Source organism: Pinus tabuliformis, chromosome 1_2, assembly GCF_031772625.1.
Source record: "Pinus tabuliformis cultivar Carrire ecotype Pingquan chromosome 1_2, CPIR1, whole genome shotgun sequence".
Taxonomy (NCBI): domain Eukaryota; kingdom Viridiplantae; phylum Streptophyta; class Pinopsida; order Pinales; family Pinaceae; genus Pinus; species Pinus tabuliformis.
In genome coordinates, this window is record NC_142298.1 from 504,785,257 (window position 1) to 504,806,416 (window position 21,160).

Genomic DNA, 21,160 nt, shown 5'->3' on the forward strand with positions numbered 1-21,160 from the left:
TTCTCTTGTTTTGCCTTTTTATTTTTTAAGAGGACTGTGCATAGGAAATTATTTATTTTTGGGGCAGAAGAGGGATCCCGACTTATTGAGAGAAGAAGAGGTTTTTCCTTCAAAGAATCATGTAAGAACTCTGACATAGGTTTGCTCGTTTAGATTTCCCCCTTCTCCATTTCTACTAGTTAGATGAGCTGGAACACACATAGCATAAAGCTAAGTACAGGCATGGGGCTTCCCAGTGTGGACACAGGTTCATGGTTGGACCAAAGCTCCCTTTGCAGACGGCTAATATTTTCTGTCAAGACTTCATCAGCCAAAGGTCATAACCAAGCACAGAGAAGACGGAGACAAGATTGGCCAAGTTTTCCAGCATCACAGGTCTCTTCATATCTCAGCCACATACTTATTCAAAAGCCAGAACTCAGCAGATGACAGCACTTATTTCTGGAAAACAGAAATAGTAAGTTATTAATCAAACCAAACAAAACGAAAACAAAAAATAGTAAGCAAGGCAAACAAAGTGAAAACAATAAGCAGCAAGCAGACTATCTACATGGCGCAGGGTACGGTCCAGCCTACTAGAAATAATGTTTGAGATCTTGGTCGTTGACAGGAAGGTTTTCAATCTTCCCGTCAAATGATTGCAAGCAGTACGTGTGTGGGCAAAGCTTCTCATCGATTTCAATCTTCCCGTCAAATGATTGCAAGCAGTACGTGTGTGGGCAAAGCTTCTCATCGACAGTGTATGGACCAATCCACAGGGACTAGAACTTCGTATGCTTGCCTTTGTCTTCATGGGATTTATCCCATTTTAAGACCAAGTCACTAACATTGAAGTTAGCTTTCCCTACAGACTTCTTATTGAGCCATCTCTTGATACGGTTCTGGTGGAGTGTAATTTTTTCTTTTTCTTTCATCCTTTCTCCCTGAAGCTTATGAAGTGTATCCATCCTACGCTGAGCTAGCTAGCAAGGCTTGCCTTGGGATTCTTGAGATAGCTGAAGTGCAGGCAAGTAGATATTGGGTGGTAGGATGGCTTCTTTACCATAGACCAGGAAGTACGGTGAGGTATTCAGAGAGGGTTTGGGTGTTACGTAGTTAGCCCATAATGCATTCGTCAAGGTGGAATGCCAGTTGCATTTCTCAGAGTAAACAGTCTTTTTGATTATGTGGATAAGGTTTTTGTTCGTGGATTCTACGATACCATTTCCCTGCGGGTAGTAGTTAGATGAGTGTTTCAGCACAATACCATTTTGTAATGCAAAATCATAAAGTCTAAAAGAAGAAAAGTATGTTGCATTATCAAACACAAGTGATACCGGAATGTCGAAGCATGATATGATGTTATGTTGGAGGAAGCTGATGACCTCCTAGTCGTTCACTTGCTTGAGTGGAACTACTTCTATCCACCGCGTGAAGTAATCAATTGTTGTCAAAATGTAGCAGTGATGTTTTGACAAATGTGGGAATATTTCCCCAATGATGTCCAGACCCCATTGTTGGACCAGTTCGGTCACTGCAAAAGGGTGCAGTGGGGCTGCTAACTTTCGTGTTTTGTCGGCGCATCCCTGACAAACCAGGGACTTGCTGGCATAAGCGTGTCCATAGACAACACGGGGTAGTTGTCTTTGTATGAAGCATGGTTCACATTCTGGAAATCAACACACAAGCGGATTTCCCTAGACTTCTTGCGTACAGGAACAAGGTTTGAAACCCAAGTAGAATGACGAACTTTGTATACGATCTGTGCATCCAACAGCTTGGTGAGTTCTTTCTATATGAGGGGTTCAAGTGACGGATGTACTTTCCTCAGCTTCTGCTGATATTGCTTGACCGCTTCTTTGATCGGAATGATGTGTTGGATTATTTGCGTGTCATAAGTTTTCATATCATATCACGTCCACGCGAACACGTCCCGGTACTATTTGAACAAATGGACAAAATCTTGTTGCTCTTGCTGTGTGCAACACGTACCGAGATTGATGAACTTCAGATCTTCTTCTATTCCCAAGTTGATCAGCTCATGCATCATGGTGGAACTGTGGGTTTTGTTGTTCCTTGGCCCCTGAAGACGTTCTTGCAAGTCATAAATCTTTTCCAATGATGCCACTACCTTAGGGATGAGGTGGCCTTTCTTGCTACCAACTTGATGGTCTATATAAAATTTCAATAGTAAATATATCCATAATCAGTTACATCCTACAGGTTGTGTTTGCTAGAGCATTGGTAGTTGCATTACGCGTATGTGGTACAGTAGTGATGTTAACTACTTGGAAGTTAGAGATCAGTCACCATACCTCTTGGTGGTAACTTTTGAGATGCGGTGATAAACATTGAATGGTGTTACATACCTTTCGTACCATTATCTCTTAATCACCTACCACTTTGAGTGCGACCACATTGAAGCTGATGGCTTTCTGTAAGCCCAACACGAGTGCTTCGTACTCAGCAACATTGTTTGTGCACTCGAACTCCAAGCGACTCAAAATCATATGTTTCGTGCAGCTTGGGTCGATCAAAACACACCCAGCTCCTCAGCCATCCTATGTCTTTGATCCGTCGAAATACATGGTCCACAACCCGTTTGTACACGGACCGTTCGACGTGCTTGCACTACTGCTACTATTGTTGCTACTACTGATGCTATTATTGTTACAATCTACTATACATGCTTCATTTTCATCAGCTGGGCAAGGAAGGAGACCCAACTACATGTCTGGTGGGATTGGAGCTAGTTGTGCAAGATAACACCCCGGCGTTGTTTCCAGGAGGCAGTTGCGAAACATGAGTTCTGTGAAGGCCAACGGTTCATTTTCACCTTTGATGGAAGTGACATTGTGCCTCATATACCGCTCGGGTAACACTCGGATTTGATTGTTTTTACCCTTTTATGGAAGCCACATGTGTGACTAGTCCCTAGCAAAATATCCATTCTGCTTGTTGGACCAGTCTCTGCTGAGTAGTAAGCCATATGCTTATGGTATGTCCACAAAAACAATGTTGATGCAGTAGTGAACTCGACTGTCATGAGATAGTCAGATGATCACATCTCAAAGTTCACCAATGGTTGGTACAGATGTTCGATTAAGTTGGATGATTTGCACAGATGTCTTGCTCCATTGTGCATTCATCTTTTTGGCAATGGAAAGCGGCATGACGTTCGTTGCCGCACCAGAATCAACCAAGAAGTTGTGAACATTACAGTTAAATATTTCTAATGAGAGCGGGAATGGAGAGAAACCTAAGTTTTATTCTTCCATCTGGAGTGTGTTTAGCCCAGTTGAAAGATATCCGAGAGGTGTGCTTGCTCCCTTGCTGGTAGAGGTTATGTTGTCCATTCATGTCTGTCCAAGTGCACGCAACAAGATGTCCCATTGACTCTGGATCTTAGCTAACTCGAACAAAATGATGTTCGCATGAGTTTTCTTCATGTCATCCATAATGTTGTAATCCAAAGGGGGTAGACTCACCGAGGTGTCCGGGGTAAGACTGGTGATTATGTTGTCCAGCGGAGTATTCTCCAGTTTGATGCTCATGGAAGTACTCTTGGTCATCGCTGTCTTCCCAGGCTTACTTTGTGTTTTCTGCTTTGGGACGGCTGGTGGGTCATCCTTCCTCATCAATAGTATCATCTTTCCTTGCACTTCCCTGACTGTAGGGGGATCCCCTTTACTCCTGAGATTTTAACGATTATTTTTCTTTTGGGGCTTTTTCTCGGTGTTCGTCTTCAGTGCTACTTGCGAGAACTGATACATGTTTACCACATGCCTAGAACTTGATGCCTCATCAAGTGCAACATCTTCGTCATTATCTGTATCTCCCGGATGTTCCTGCATATTGTTTTCCATTTCAAATGTGTGAATGCACATTGATTCTACGACTCACTTCTAGTCTGAACAAGAATTCTCTGGGTGACCATCTTCTTGAAATGAATAGAATTTGGGGTTCACGCACCATTCAGGCTGGAACACAGAGCTCTGTGCAGTTTTTGTAGGGAGACAGTTGTTGCCTGATGACATGCTTCCTTGTCTCTGTCTGGGTGGATGGTTGCTTGCAGATGTGTCCATTTTCTGTTGTTTAAACTCAAACACTTTTGTTGTCAAGTTCTTAACGAGGCAAGTGAGGGTTTCAATATCACTTGTTTCCTTGTCTCTACCTCTGCTCGTCGTCACCTGGTACTTCCTACTCGTGTCCCTGGAGTCCTTCGCTGGTTCATCATCCTTGATGATTCCAATCACTCGCAGGTATTTACCAACAGCGATTGCCTCTTCGTAGTTTTCCAGTAATGTTGGTTTTGCAACTCGCTTGACAATCTGCTCAATGTTGGTTGGCAGTGTGGATATGTAGTAATCAATAGTGATGGATTCATGAGGTTTTGTGTTTGCTGCAAACTTGTTCAATATGCAGAGAAACCTTTGATTCAATTCTTTTACCTTTTCTTTCCCTTCCATCTTCAGGTTTCCCAATTCTTTGAGTAACATGGTTAGGGTCTTGTCATCAGCAAATTTTTCTAGAAACATGCATTTGAATGCACCCCAGTTCTGTATGGAGTTGGTCAGAAGGATGTGATACCATGCATATGCACGACCATCTAAGGTACATGGAAACAATCTACATGCTATGTCATTGTATCATACCTCAAGGGTCTGTAGCTACAAGTAGAAGTTGTCCAAATGGTCTTTTGCCTTCACTGTGCTATCAAGGTTGAACTTGATGCTCATTCTCTCCACCCGCTTTAGCATCTTGTGAAAAGCATCCGAGAGAGCCAATGGTCCCTGAGTCATCCATTCCAGATTTTGGTCATCAATCTCTTCTTCTTCTTCGTCCTCCTCCTCTTCTTCAGAATCTGACAGTTCCAACTCTGAGTCTATTGGTTCGTCTCCACCTCTGCCTCCTTCGATGCCTTCCCCTCCGCCTCCTGTATTGGAGTTTGAGCTTGATATTACGAGGGTGTCTCTTTCTCCCTGTTGGAAGATCGGAGGCTCCTCTCCATCTTCAATAGCTTCTACCAGACCTTCAAGTGTGGCAAGAACTGCTTCTTCCACTGATGATACAACAACCCCTGTGGGAGTGGTTTTTGGCTTCCTTGATGTATGGAAGTTGTTATATTCCTAGGATCAGTCTGACTACTTTCGTAAACTGGTGGGTGATGGGACAAACGGAGTGAAGGTGGTGATATGGAATTTCGTGTTCAATCTTGGGAGGTGAGGAGTAACCAACTGCAGAGTCGCTCGTAGGTGAGAGGGAGTGCGATTTACTAGCTTGACCAGATGGTTGATGAGTGAGTGTGAGAGGACGTTCAGCCATAAACAACTAGCGGCCCTCCTTCTAGCGCCATAAATGTTAATGGTGTTGGAACAGCCAACATTTAGGGAATCACGCCGATATGGAGTCCCAACTAGACTTCACATCGTTTGGTGTGGGAGTCTCATCCAGTATGATGGCCCAGTTGCCATTATCTTAAATTTTTGCCTTAGCTCTTGCTTTTCAGCACATGAGTGGTCTTCTTTGTCTTCGATTAGTGAGGTCTGCGATCCTGGTGATTAATAGTGTTACTTGTGTCAAGGTTCTTTCACAAGAGAGAGAAAGGGTGGGAGTGAGTCCCAAGTTGGATGGGAGGAAACCCAACTCTGTTGGGAAGACACAACACAGCAGGACATGCGCAGCTTCCAAAGGAGGAATCCACAGGGATGCGGCAGTCACAACACACAAGGGAAGATAGCACGTACAACACTCAGTGGGCAATCCGCGCGAGTACGACAATCGTTATAGCAATTTTGCATGAAAGGTTATGTCTAATGTCCGGGAAGTAACCAACATGGGTAGGACATCATTAACAACTTATACAACACATTTTCATTAACATATATGTATTAGAACAGTTGAATGAATTCAAGTGTTAAGCACAGGTTAAAGCAAAATGAAATACAAGTGTTCAAGATGAATCTTACAAACATTTACAACACGTGTGAAAATGTGTTGGCCCGTTAGCAGGCTTCTGAATTAAGCAAAAGTTCCAATACACATTGATACACCATACATCACTAACCCCGTGGGCAGGGTGTTGGAGCCACTACTTACTCCTCAAAGAAAATATTACAGACTCTCAAGGCTATGTGGGAGGAGCCGAGGTGAAAATTCTTTTGCATATACAAATGAGGGGGTATTTATATCCAAGGGTGAAACTGACCCTTGTGACTCTTCGACTTCCCTCATGAATTTTTGACTTCCATCACCTTTCAACTTTACATGACTCTTCATATGACAAGTGGGTCTCTTAAACTTCCACGTTACATTACATTAATCGACAATATGGCCCATAGTAGGGATGTAGACAACATGACTCATGAGAAGACTCGACATGACAGTGTTGGTACATTCGTGTTGTTGTTGGTGTGCATGTTGAGTTGTAGTGCTGCTAGGTGATGGATGCCCTCATGGTGTGTCACAGCTTCACCTACGCATGGCAAGGTGCCCGGAGTCTTCGATGGTCATTGGGTTCGCTTGATGTTGCATTCGCACAATGCTCCTTACCTGTATGTTGGCATGCTTGACAGGTTCGTCCATTCATGAAAATTGTATGTTCATTCGTCTATCCGTACGTCTGTGAACACATCTTCACACGTTCGTCCATCCATCCATCCGGGAACACCTCTTTGGATGATCGTCCATTCATGAGCACGTCTCTTTGCATGCATCGTTTTTTCATATGTTCGTGAACATGTCCTTCTACATGTACTCCCTTTGTTCATCCCATCCATCATTGTGCCATGTTTGTTTGTGTACCTGTATCTGCAATAACTCATGAGGAGATGACATCAAATCCATAACCCTCCTAGCCTACCATGATGCATGATCGTTTCGTATGCAGGTGACCAGGAGAGAAGACAAGGCTACGAAACCGCACGAGGAAAGCTTCGAGTTGGGATGGAGGCTCTGGGAACTGCTGGTGAAAACTACGCAGAAATCACTGGGAGATGGTGACGGGCAATCTGGATCGTCAATGACTATCCACTGGATCTGGCTCGACTGGAGGACAAATCTATGCAATTTTTGGGAGGAGAAATTTGGGCTGCAGGAAGGCTGGGTAGGCAAAATCTACACAATTTCTGGAGGGAGGGAGCAGTGGGAGCCTGGCAGCAAAAACTGTGCAATTCCTGGAGGGAGGTGGCAGCGAGCTGCGGGAAGCTTGGCAACAAAAACTACGCAATTCCTGGAGGGAGCTGGCAGCAGGCTGTTGGGAGCTACTGGCAGGAAACATTGCGTTGATGCTAGGAGGCTGGCCTGCTAACCCCCTGTGCACAGTTTCTGAGTGGAGTGCACTGCTAGGCAACAAAGGGCTTGCTCATGAAATCTGTGCAGTTTTCTAGGTGAGCAGCCAACCGGCTGACTAGTGGGTTGGCTAGGAAAACTGCGCAATTTTCTAAGGGAGACAGGGACAGGCACTAGGTGTCTGTCAGGCCTGTCTTCACAATTTTCTCAGTAAGTGGAGCAGGCATGGTCTGCAGACTCCGCATAATTTTTTAGGGGAGTCAGTCTCGGGGTGACTATTGAGTCCTACTCTTCGGTTGACCAGCAGGAGGGTTGATTGATCATCTTGCAGGCAGTGCAGCTTGAAATGGCTTGCTTGGTGCTTCTGAGTTGTCCTGTGTGAGATTCGATCGAGTCGATAGTGGGGTGAAGGTCTGGCTATTAGAGGGTGATCTGGTCATCAAAACTTCAGCAAAACGACTAAGTGTGTGAACGAGTGAAAATGTGCATACGCGACCTTGCAAACACACATTCACATGACTTGATGATGAGACAACTCAAACCATCTAGAAACACATGATCAACATGACTGACCAACAGTGCGAGTCGACAAGTGTGACGCTTGTGATTTATCATTGGATGACCACGATGGCACTTGCGCGACAGTGCATACGACTCTGTGTGTGAGTGTGACAGATGTTTACATAGCAAATCATAGCATGTACACACAAAGTGGAGACCTTGTGTACAACCAGAACATGGTCGCAAGCAAGACATTGTTACCAACATGCAAAAGTTGTATGTTGAATGATCAAGAAAGGTGGGCGCAAAGACTCACGTGAGCTCATGAGGTGAACCCGAGTGCATGAAAACATCAAGTAAAACTCTCAAAGGAGGCTTTGAAATTGGATGCAGGCCAAACTTTTGGAGGGTGTTTCAACCACTACAACAGTCTCCTGCTATATCTACTTTCATAATTATGCTCATTTCCATCTCTACTTCTTCATCCATGTCTATCGTCACATCATTGACAATATCTTTATTTGAGACTGGTTCAAAATCTGATATTTTTGCTTGTTCACAAATACTGCACTCAAATCATTTCTTAAAAGGACATTATAATTAATACTAAGAATTTTTCATGAAGATAGAACTAGATATCGCAAAGTCATTGCTAATGTATATTCTAATATCAAGTTCATAGTTACCAGATAGAATCTGATTTCTATGCATATAGGTAAAATACTAAATAGATTTTAGTTTCAAAGTTCCTTGTTACATATATTAAACTAAAAAATTAACAAATGTACAAATGCACAAATGTTTTATAGAAATATTCAAAGTACATTTTTTCTTGTAGTTGTTCTCCTGGATATGAATCTGTAAGTGTTACATGCTTCCTCACAATTGAAAAAGTGTTGTTTTTTGTTAAAATACATAAAAATATATAACAAAAAAGCAAAGAATTATATAACGTAATAATCAAATGACAATAAATAGAACAAAAATACACCTCTTAGCAAAGTTGTCACTCTCTTTAACTGTATTTGTTCTACTTGTGTTCATCTTCCTTGCTCTAAAGATATGAATTAGATCAAATACATAGAATTAAGAAAAAAAATCTAATTTGATAGCACAAAAACAATTCAATCCTAACAGCTACACGACGCTATTGTATATTGTATAAAAATATTTAGCACTCTCATCTTATCCACTCTCTAAATTGTGCACCTCATTGCTACAAGGTTATAACATATATTCTATAAAGGCTCTAAGTACTCTCATACAAAAGGAACGATGCACAACTTACCTGAAAAATGCTACATGTTTTGCACATGTGTTTGAAATGAGCTTGAAATGAAAATCTCTCCCACCATGCAACTAACAAAATGGCCATCGTACAGTGTGAAGAACAAATCCTTTTATAAATAGCTCTCCTAAAAAGTAATCGAACATGTGTTGGCAACGTTTATGCTAAAAAAATTATGATAAACACCTGGCCAATGCTCCCACGGACAACATAGCTAGAACTAGCAGTTACAATTGTCGCATTTCTTTTTAAATTCTTCAGCATATTTATTAGATACTAACTAGATATTGTATGTTATTCATGATATCTTATTTTGAACATCTTTCCAATGCATATGTAGAGAGAATAAATAGAATTAGTAGTTAGAATTATCACATTACCTTTCAAAATTTCATGATATGTTTTAGATACTAAGTAGTAATAAAAACTTAGCAAAATAATAAAGAGACAACCCACTTTGATCATAAAGCAAGTGTTATAGTCCATGGTGTGGCAGGGACTAATAATAATAATAATAACAGTTTAAAAAAAAAAAATAGAACCATGCCTTTGAAATAAGGGTGGGCGATCAATTGTGCGCATTACTATGTCAACGTAAGTGTGTTTTTGTTATGTATCCAGATCAAAAATAGCACAGAAACATCAGAAAAGATAGATAAACGACTAGATAATATGCCACTTTGAGGGGGCAACCTCCATTTACATCACATAAATGAACAATTCTTAGATGATTCAAATGAAAAAACCTCCTTGGTATATATAGGAGATTAGAGGGTAAAAATATAATTAGGGCCTACATAACAATAATAATGTAAGGGCTCAACAATAACAATAGTCGACTTGTATGGGGCACAAAAATAACAATATGGGGCTACCCTAGTAGTATAGGGACCTAACATGCCCCTGTCCTTAAAAAAAAGTGTTGTCCTCAATGCTTGAGTAGTTTTAGATGCTTCTGTATGAAATAATCATCCTCCCATGTGGAATATTCAATAGTTAAGTTCTTCCACTTAATGAGATACTTTGAAATTTATTGATTTCATAGTTGTTGAATTCTTGTTTTTGTGATTGCTTCAGGCTCCAATATGATTTTTTCCTCCTTATCAAGTTCTGTCAATATAGTTTAAAGTAGGAGCTTGTCACCTATAACCTTCTTTAAGCATGAAACATGGAAAACTAGGTGTATGAGCGAAGATGCAAGCGGCTCCAATTTGTATGCCATAGTACCAATCTATTGCAACACCTTATAAGGGCCATAGTACTTGGGAGATAATTTATTATCCTTCTTAGCTTACTTGAGGGACATTTGTTAGTACTGTTAACTTCTTTCAATACGATGTTGATCTGCTTATTGTTTCATTCGATTTTGCGCCATAGTCATGTTACCCTTTAAGAGTTAAAGAACTTGTTGTTGATGCTCGATGTGATCTTCCACTGCTTGAACCTTAGAATTGTTTCTTAAATACAATGTGATGGACGGTGGATGATATCCATGAAGTGCCATAAATGGGGTAATTTTTGCGGCGGTATGGAAGGAAGTGTTATACCACCATTTTTCCAGAGGTAACCACTAGACCCATTGTGTTTGTTTATACAAAGCAACGAAGATATCCTCCCAAACATTTGTTCGTTATCTCAGTTTACCCATTAGATTGAGGATCATAAAATGAGCTATGAGCTAACTGAGTACCAACACAAGAAAATAATTATGTCCAAAAAATTTGAAGGAAAATGGAATTTTTGTCACTTACAATAATCTTTGGGTTTCCATGTAGCTTTTGAATTGTTTCCACAAATGTAGTAACGATTCAATATCTTTGAAAGGATGAGATAGTGCACAAAAGTTTGCATACTTGGTAATTCTATAAACTACCACCATGATGACACTCTTTCCTTCATACTTGGGTAAACCTATGATAAAATCCATTGAGACCTCCTCCCAACACTTACTTGGAATGGGAAATGGTTGTAAAAGACTTGAGGTCTTAATTGTCTCCACCTTATTTTTTTGGCGAACCAAACATTCTACCTCAAACTCCTAAATATCATATTTAAGATCATCCCAAAAAAATTCCTTCTTGACCCTATGGTAATTTTTAAAAATCCCGAGTGCCCTCCTATAAGAGATGTGTGCAATTCCAAAAGAACCTTTTGTTTGGGTTGGGAGTTCTTACATAGATATAAGCAATCTATATACCATATTGAATCATTTTTCTAGATAAATGTATCGGATGCACTAGGATCTTGCTGCAACTTTTGAATGAGTTTCCACGCCTCTTCATCATTCTTCCGTTCATCCCTTACTTCAGTTATCGAATTAGTTTGGATAATAGAAATGGCACAGAGCAATGCTTCCACATCCTCTTCCCTTCTTGAGAGTGCATCTACAACAACATTTTGCTTCCTTTTTTCGTAGATGATTTCATATTCATAACCCACATATTTATGACCCATTTTTGCTGCTCTTTTAAAGATAAAGTTTGTCCCAAGAAGTATTTAAGACTATCATGATTTTTTTTTACCTTGAAGTGTCTTCCCATTAGGTAGGGGTACCATTTCTTCGTAGCATGTAGTATTTCCAACATTTCCTTATCATAAATAGGTTTTTGTAAATACTTTCCCTTGATTAAACGACTTTCAAAAGCAATGAGTCTTCCTTCTTGCATTAAAACGGCACCAATTCCATTTCCTGAGGCATCACATTCCACAATAAAGGTTTTTGTGAAGTTTGGTGTAGCTAAAACTAGAGCTCGAAAGATTGTCTCTTTAAGATGTTCAAAGGCCTTAGTTGCTTCTCGAGTCCAAAGAAATGCATATTTCTTCAGTAATGTTGTAGTGGTGTTGTTATTTTCCCATAATTCTTAACAAACTTGCAATAATACCCTCTCAACCTAAGAAATCCTCGAAGATGCTTTAAGATTGTGGATTTTCCATTCCTTTATGGCTTTAATTTTGTTAGGGTCTACCTTAACACCCGCAAACCCAAATATTCCACTTCATGTACCCTAAAGAAACATTTGGAGGGTTTTGCATACAACTATTTCTCCTCCAATAGTTTGAGCACCCTGTCAACATGTTGAACATGATTTTTCGAAGACTTGTTGTCGATTAGTACATCATCAAAAAATACTAACACAATTTTTTTAAGGGTTTGAAAATGGAATTCATCAAACCTTGAAATGTGTAAGGTGCATTAGTAAGGCCGAAAGGCATGACCAAAAATTCATAATGACCTTCATGAGTGTTGGGTGTGGAGCCTGATTATCTTATGTATTCAAAGGTATTGCCGCATTGGACCCCAGTTCGTTGCCGCCCGTAAAATATTCACTGCAGGGGGGGTCCAGGGGGGGTGGTTGCGACCTTTGAAAGACCCTCCCCCCCCCCCCCCGGGCGAGGGGATCAGAGGCAGCGCCTCCGAAGCTAAAAATAGATGTAAAATTGCCTTGTAAAATGTTGTAATTTCATAGTCAATATGGACCGTCATTAGGAGAAGATCTGATGGTAGAAGTTATGTTTAATTTAGGGTTTTTTCCCTAGAAGGCAACCCCTCGCTATATATGAGGGAATTGTATTGTGTCTATGTAGATATGTATTCTGAGTGAGGAAGAGAGAGGAGATTGAGAGTGAAGAGGGAATTACATTGGATCTGTTGTAGGTTGTATCTCTTCATTTTGCTGAATAATGTAAAGGGAATGACTGGTTGTTCTCAGTGGATGTAGCCCAAACTGGGTGAACCATGTATATCTATGTCTCTCTTGTTTTATGCATTTTCTATGTTTATATTTCTGCAATATTTTATGTGTTCCATTGCTCTGTAATATATAATTTTCTAACAATGAGTTCTAAATGTTGTTTTCGAAGTTTCTTTTGTCTTCATTCTAATTTGATGATATCTTGAGCGAAGATTCAACTTGGTGAAGTAAATTGGTCCATGTAGTTCATCCAAAAATTCACCAATGGTAGGATTGGGAAATTTGTCTTTAATAGTGAGCTTATTGAGCTCTCTATAAATCGGACACATGTGCCATGATTCATCCTTCTTGTGCACCAATAATATTGGAGAAGAGAAAAAACTTTGGCTAGGTTGAATTATATCCACCTCTAGCATTTCTGAAACCATACATTTAATTTCACTCTTCCAGGAATACAAATATCAACAAGGTCTGATTTTTGGTGGAACACTTCATGGAATCGAGTGAATATCATGATCATGATTGCAAAATAAGTGGGAGACCTTTGGGAGTCTCAAATACCTTGGAATTATTGGTAAGGACTCTTTGGAGATCTGGATAAATGGATGACTTAGATATTTGAACATATAGTGATCATAATTGTGCAATTACCCCTCATTGTTCCTTCTTCAAAAACTTTATCATGCCATTAGAGCTAATTGTCTTCCCAAGGTTTCGGACGATACCTCTTAATTCAATTTCCTTTCTTTCCAAAAAAAAATTCAAGAAAAGTTATTGAAAGTTAAAAGATATCGCTCCCAAAGATTGTAACCATTAGACTCCTAATACAACATCAGCACCACCGATTGGAATAGAAAGCATTGGACTATTCAATACATATTCCTCCATGGTTATATTGATATTATGGCACTTCCTTGAATAATTTGTAGTTCCTCCATATGCATCCATCACTTGAAACTCTTGTTTTGGATATAGAAAGTAATTCAAATGCATGGCTATCTTACAATGAAAAAAATCACGGGGGCTACCTAAATCAATTAGCACTATTATATTTTTCTTCTTGATATATCCTTCTATCTTGAGAGTTTGAGGAGTGATAATTCCTGCCAATGCATTACAATATATGGTCATATTCATTTCTTCTTTTTCAACCACTGACATTGGTTCCTGACGTATATCTTCTCCTTTTGATGTTTCTTGTTCCTTTTCTTTCTCCTCTTCACAATTTATGTTAAATAATTTCTTCTCAGCACACTTATGACCTTTAGTATATTTGCTATCATAACTGTAACAACCCATTTTTCTATTTTTCCTCCAATTGTTGTGGTGTCAACCTCACAGGTGTTGGAAGTTTAGGAGTGGAAACACTTCCATCTTTATAGTTGTGAGTGTTGAATTTTGTAGCTTGGGAGGTACTCCAAGCCCCAAGGGTTCAAGGGTTGGAGGACAAAGCACCAAAAGGGAATCTTGTGGGCTTGGAACCCAAGAGAGGGGTTTTGGCACCCATCGTATTTTGGGGAAAAACCATGATGAAGACATGGCATGTGATGGGTGAGGATGATAGTGCTCAGAAAGACGATTCTGATGCATCGAAAATCATCGAAATTCAAGTTGACGTTTGGGAGATATTGATTTTTGAAGTTGACATAATTATGAATTTGTTAAGTAGGCCAACTTGACAAGTTCAAAATAGTGGTGTCTCTTCATATCGTGGAGGCCTTTATTGGTATAAATAGAGGTCGAATGAATGTTGTTTTTATCATCCAAGTGAGAGAAATACACTCCAAGTTAGCTCTGAAATTTTTGGTGGAGATAAGGTTGATCTAGCCGCAGCAAAAGGAGCATAAGAAACAGCGTGAGGAGGTCTTCAAGGGTTAGCGAAGGTTTCTTGTTTGTTGTAGGTATAGAGTGGGAGAAAAGGACTGTTTGAAATCCTAGAACAGGGTTTTCCTTGTTGCAGATTGATGGGCTACAAGGCCACAGAGTTTAAGGACAAATACAATTCTTTGGAGGGTTGATTGCCGAATGTTTTGGAGGGGAACAATTGTGTAGACCACTGCTAGGCTAGGACGTAGGCCATAGCCAGTAGTTGGAGCCCTAAAAGGGTTGTGTTCCAGTGGACTTGTAGCTTGGAGGCCAGCATAGACAAGGAGGACCTCTCCTAGGGCGGGCCACAACCTATAAAGGCTAATTATGTTGATTGTATTTAGGGTGAAGGGTTGAACTATGATGCCTTAATCAGAATTGCAGAAGAGCAGCAGTGAGTATGTGTAACAGCAGAATTTGTAAAGTGTATTGGTTCCATGTTTTTGGGCCAGAATTGGATCAAATTTTTTTGTCACTGTTGGAGCCAAGTAGAAGACATATTGTGGGGTGCAATTATCCTTTTAGGTGCAGATCCAAGAGTGGTAGATTGGGAGTCATAGAGTTGGTGGATGGTAGCATGATTAACGACAACAATGTAAACTTTGAAACGGAAACTATAAACTCAAAATGGGAACTCTGGCCAAAAAACCCCGTAAAAACATCAAAAACAATGCTAAAAACGAAAAGTGTTGATGCTGGAATAACACCTTTTTTTTCTAGGATAAATTTTCAACATGTTTTAAAAATGGCGGTGAAAACCAATTTTTTGTGCAAAAATTGTCCAAAAAACACCCTCAAAACAAAAAGTGTTGATGTTTGAATAACACTTTTTTTTTCAATGGTAAATTTTGTGCAAAAAACACTCTCAAAACGAAAAGTGTTGACGCTGGGATAACAATTTTTTTCAAGGGTAAAATTTCAACATTTCGAAATAATGGGGTAAAATATCTTATCATGACCCTGAAAGACATTAAAATTTCAAAAAAATAATGAAAACATAAAATAAAATTAAAAATTAAAACAATGAAAAACACAAAAAAAAAGTTAAAAAGAAAATAACAAATCGTAAATTAAAATATATGCGAAAAACAAAACATAAAATAAAAATAAAAAATCAAATATATATTAAAAAAAAAAGACAAAAAAAAAAATAATCATAAAAATGTAAAAAGAACAAAAACAAAATTAACCTAAAAAAAAAAAAAAAAAAAAAAAAAAAACTTAAAAATTATAAACAAATAAATAGTAAAAAAAAAAAAAAATCAATCTTGTAAACCATTAAAAAAAAAAACAAAACAAAAAATGGCAAAAAAATAACAAAAATATGGAAAAAAATAAATAAATAAACTATAAAATTAAGTAGGTAAAAATAGAAAAATTTAAAAAACATTAACAAAAAAATTAAAATTAAAAACAAACTAGATTTAAAAAAAAAAATTAAAATAATAATAATAATAATTTAAAAACTACTAAAATTAAGATTAAAATGTTGATTACTTAAAAAAACAAATATATATATATATATATATATATAACACAAAAAAAAAAGTTGAAAAAAAAATTATCTCATAAACCATAAAAGAATTTGGCAAAAAAAGAAAAAAAAAAAAAAGTAAAATTAAGTAAGTGAAAAAAAACAACAACAACACTTAAAAAAATAAAATAAAATAAAATAAACTAGATTAAAAAAATAGAAAATTAACAATAAAAAATTAACAAACTAGTAAAATTAATATTAAAAACATTTAAAGAAAAAACAAAAATAAACTCAAATTAATATATATATATATATCTTTTCTAATTAAAAAAATTAAAAAACATTTGAAGTTTAAAAAGAAATATGTATTTTTTTTTTCTTAAGCCTACCTTTTTTATTTATATATATATATATATATATATATATATATATATATATAAACAATTTTTTTTATTTAGAAAAAAAATAAAAAATAAAAATAATAATAATAATAATAATAAAATTTACCTCCGCCCGTGGTGGCGCGGCCCTGCACGGAGGATCTGAATATAGACCCTTCACCCAGAGTCGCGCCACCACGGGCACCTGGGTAGGCGGAGGTAAAAAAAAAAAAATTAATAATAATAATAATAAATATATATATATTTAAATAAAAAAGGTAGGCTTAATAAAAAATATTTTTTTTTTTTTTCAAATCAAACATACATATTTCTTTTTAAACTTTAAATTTTATTTTTTTTAATTTGAAAAGATATATATATTTTTAAAATTTTCATATTTTTTTGATTTTTTTTTATAATTTGAGTTTTGAGTAGTGTTGTTGTTGTTGTTGTTGTTGTTGTTGTTTGTTTTTTTTTTTTACTATTTTTTTTTTTGTTAATTTTCTATTTTTTTTAATCTAGTTTATTTTTATTTTATTTTATTTTTTTCTAGTTGTTTTTAATGTTTTTTTTTTTTTTTTTTTTTTTTTTTTACTTAATTTTATATTTATTTTTTTTAATTTTGTTTTTTTTTCCAGATTCTTTTATGTTTTATGAGATAATTTATTTTATTTTTTGAACCTTTTTTTTTGTCATTTTTATATATATTTTTATATGTGTTTTTTAAGTAATCGACATTTAAAAAAAGATTGAAAATTCGTTAAGTAATCATAATTTCAAAAAAAAAATGGACATAATAAATTTTAAAGTGTGAAAAATAAGTCCTCTAAAAAAAAGGTATGTTGCATCAACACGTTTCAAATTCAGCATGAAAATCACTAACATTTAAATATAAATATTTATATTTGATACATAAGAAAATTTAAAGTGTCAAAAATATGCTCCCAAAAAAAAGAAGTGTATTCTGCATCACCGCTTTTTAAAATCGGGTCATGTTTTTACTACCCCTACGAAATGGATAATCGTATCGGTTATTTAAAGTGCCAAAAATTATGCTCTAAAAAAATATGTGTGTTCTGCATCGCCCCTTTTCAAAATCAAGTCAATTTTTTGCTATCTCTACGAAACAGGGAACATTATCAGTGCTCGTTTCAAAGTTTACGTTGTTCTACCCAAAAGTAGCCCTAGATGAGTTATCTTGAAGGACGAAGAGCAGTTGAAGGTTGGGTGAAGGACGGTGCCAAAGTGCAGCACTTTGATGGATGAAATTTGTTGCTAGCTTGGAAGATTGGAGCTCGAGTATTGAACAGCCTAGAGGAGAAGATTGGATCAGCCCAAGTACACCGTGAAGAAGGATGTGCAGTAGTGTTAGAGGGAAACCCTCCTAAAGTCTCGATGTGTAGTGGCCTTGATGGACTAAGGCAATACTAGTGAGAAGAACGAGTGTGACGGACCGACAGGACAAGATTGTTATGTGGAATTTTGCATCTACGGATAAACACAACTTCCCTAAGTGGGTAGCTACACTTAGAACAACAGATTTAAAGAGTTTAACCTTTTCCTATAGAAGATAAATAAGACAAGGGACCTACTTGTTATCTTTCGCTTCCCTTTGTCTCCTTCGAATAGCTCTTGTCGCTCCTTCTCGAACTGAATCCGCTCGATAAGTACCTACAATCATAAAGAGAGGATAAAAAAACCAATCAAAGAAAGAGATCTATCTACTATAAGAAAATGGAATCGAAATCATTTACACATATAATTATCATACATAAAGACAAGAATATGGGAAAAGGTGTAAACAGCTTTATTAAGTAGAAGGAAGAGTTACAACCAAAGAAGTCTGATCACATGTCGCTCATCCAGCTTGAGTTCCATCCTTCATCACACCAAAAGCACAACACTCCAGCAGCATAACAATACTTGCTTATGATCTCAAACCTCAAACTAATAGTATCTCCTCGCAAATTCTTCAAAGTCCAGCCCCTGATCACTATGATGAGTGCTCAATTTATAGGGAAATGGAGGTGGTTTTTTCATAAATTGGGCATTGAATGGCTTTCCAATTTGGGAGTTAGTTTCCATGGAGGAAGGGATGAGAGGATAGGAGGTTATTTGATTCATTCCCTATCCAATTTCGATCCCATGGGAGAGGATAAGAGGTGGGAATCTTCTAGAATGGTCTAGAATGTGAGAATATTCCCAAAACCCTATGAAGATTTTGCTCAATCTCACCCAGCGCAGGTCAAAGTGGGCCTAGGTGCTCTGCAGAGCAGGCTTGAATGGGCCTAAGTGCTCTGAAGAGCATTTACCCCTGACCAAGTCTGCGTTGATCCCTCAAGGAGTCATTTTAGGAAGGATTCAAGCCAGGTAACTCTCAGGAATGAAAGTATTCAATGTGATGAATTTTCTAGGGCATGTAGCAACTGAATTAGGATTTGATGAGCCCTAATAGTATTGATCTGAATGTTGGGAGTGATGTGCCCAAATAGACCTGTAACAGCTGCCCCCTAAAGCATGAAGTTGAAAATGATAATGTCGAGTGATATGCTTTACGATGTGATGAGGAGGTTCTGAAGCAGATGGTGACCTGCATCAATTACAATACATAATATCATGATATTTTGGATTTTTCATGAATTGTTGAGGGAAGGCATACCCATGCTCAGCATATAAACTTTCATTACATGTACATAGATAGTCGTCTATAGATATAGACCCATGATGGGATGACCATCAGTGTAAAGCCATTGTACAGATGATTTAGTACTCTCCTGAAATCGCAGCCTGGATGGATGAAACTAGATCTGGGGTCTTCTATCTCGTCCAATCGTTCGCTCAAGTACGAGTCTAACCATGTGAATATGTGATCTGAAGTCGAACATGGGAAGACACCGTCTAATTACCAACCAATGATGTAAGTCGTTAACAGACGCGAGAGAGATCATCGATAATGATAATGATTCTCAAGGTACTACAGTACATTCTGCATGGTGTGAATAAATGTTTTGATGTCGAACACCATACAAAGTCTTTCAGTCGAAGCCCAATGATGTCAACCTGTCACCGAAAGAGAGAAACTTGCCATTGATGTATGCAAACCTCAAGGTACTGGAAGGGTGTTTCTAAGTCAACTTCTTAGATAATGTGCTGATGTCGACAAGAAGCAACTCGTCATAGGAGGGCCTTGATTTATCCCACATCAACGACACGAAACGAGTGTAATGATCTTGGAGATGGAATGTGAATGACGACACAAGGTTTATGAATGGCAATCATGAAAATGAAGGTTTATGAGTATTGCAAAGGATGAAGTTTACTGAGTGACTTCTCTTCAATATGTTGACGACACTGAATGAATTGGCAGCATTGACCCAAAACCAAAGTGATGGATGGTGTGATAGACCATAGGTATGATAACCATCAAGCAGATAACCCAACCCAAATAGTCACAAAGATGAAGCGAAAGTGTCATTTTCAAGAGCGACTTGCTACCATAAAGTGATTTATCCCTTTTACCATTTTCCCCGATCATTACTAACCAGTACCTTTTTAATTTTTAACAAGCTTGAGGAGGGTAACATATGTCTATAGTATAATTCCACCCTTTGGGTGAATCCATCGCTATGTGATGTTTTAACGAGCCTAGCGAAGGTGAAACTCGGTCTTGTCATGATGGACAAGTTTTTCGCTATTTTATGTTTTAACGAGTTTAACAACAACGATAACTCGGTCTTTTTCATGTTTAGAGAGTTTGAAAAGGGACAAAAAGAAAACTCCACAAGTTCTTTTTCATAGATTTGTCACTCAAGTCCGAAAAAGCGTAAAATAATACAAGAGAGAACCTATTGACCATGTTCGATCAACGTATTCATTTTCCGTAAGTAATCTATCTCAGCTCGGAAAAGGGTTAAACTTTTACTGAATAGATGTCGTTTCCAATCCAATTACGAGCTGAAAATGACAAGCGCTCGACAATCTTTTCATATTTCGAGAGTCTAAAAAAAGCTTAAAGAGGACTCCACTTAGAGGAACAAGTGATGTCTAGGATAGCAACTTGTTCCGGTGATGTTGGAACTTCTCAAAACATGTTGATTTATGTGAATAGGTTGGCTAATAAGACCACTCATTGCAATTGTTCCTCAAAAAGGGTAAAACAACCAAGTGAAAGCATATGATCGGCCAAGCAGATAGTGACGATGGAAGGAGAAAATCCAAGGCTCATTTGACAGAAGAGGCTGATAGAATGGCAATCACGAGGGTTAAAATGGAGATGGGTTCATTTTTACACAAGTTTGAACCATAGGGAACTATGCTTGGATTCAGTTTCATGTTTACACAAGCTTGAAATGAAAAACTATGCTTGGATTCAGTTTCATGTTTACACAAGTTTGAAACAAAAAACTATGCTTGAGATTGGTTTACATGCCCCCAGCATGATGACTCGATTCTAAGAGCATGCTCCCGAAGCTTCATTACATTCACCTAAGTAGACTACTCGTGGCTATCAGGTGGATGGAATTAAGGTTCATTTTCGAGATCAAGTGAAAGATTCGATTGGGATTTTACGAGATCTAATCAAAGACTCAAATTGGAACTTTGCTCCAGGGGACCTTGTTTCATTTTTTAATGAGCTTGACACAAGACAAGGAACTCTGCTCAGATTCCTTGTTTCATTTTTTAACGA